Source organism: Schistocerca piceifrons, chromosome 1 (assembly GCF_021461385.2).
Source record: "Schistocerca piceifrons isolate TAMUIC-IGC-003096 chromosome 1, iqSchPice1.1, whole genome shotgun sequence".
NCBI lineage: Eukaryota > Metazoa > Arthropoda > Insecta > Orthoptera > Acrididae > Schistocerca > Schistocerca piceifrons.
Window position 1 is genome coordinate 426,965,064 of NC_060138.1, and position 768 is coordinate 426,965,831.

A 768-nucleotide genomic window follows, 5' to 3' on the forward strand; every position below is an offset into this window, starting at 1 on the left:
ACCTTGCATATAACTTAAACATGCTGAGAGATACTCCAGGAAGTTAAGGGATAGCAGCAGGATGACGTCGACTTCTTCCACGACATTTCGGCTGAAAACCATTCAGTCATCTACAGAAGAGTGTTTTGAGCTGGAGACTGCTAGTTCACATCGCTGACTTACACAAAAAGTTAGCACGGAGACGCATGTGCAAAGACAAAAGCTACATGAGCGACCTCTGTCTAGTTCCGCGCCCTCTTCGAATATTGCTCCATCTATGGCAGTCAGACGCATGTGATAATGGTAATACCACATCCGCGCTCTCTGTCAGAATGTGGGCTTGCGATGTTAAAATTCACATGTTTCTGATATGTACAAAAAGGAAACATTTTCTGACTAGTAAAACATCTAACTATTGTTCATTTTATTATTTTGACGTCTGAGTCTTAAATCCGGAAGCTCGCATTCCGACAGAATGTGCGCATGTAGCATCGCCATTACGCATGCGCCTGAATGTTATAGAAGGAACAATATCCGAAGAGGGCGCGAAACTCGACAGAGCTCGCTCATGTAGCGGCTGCCTTTGCGCATGTACCTCCGCGCCATTTACCTACGTGAACTATCAATGCCCAGTGCAAAACACTCTCTCGAAGATGGCTGAAAGGTTGTTAGCCGAAATATTGTCGCAAGATGTCGATGTCCTCCTGCTGCAGTCCTTCAACATCACGGAAGACTCTTTATGCCGGGGAAACGTCAAGAATGACATGCTAAAGGGAAAACCATTATGAC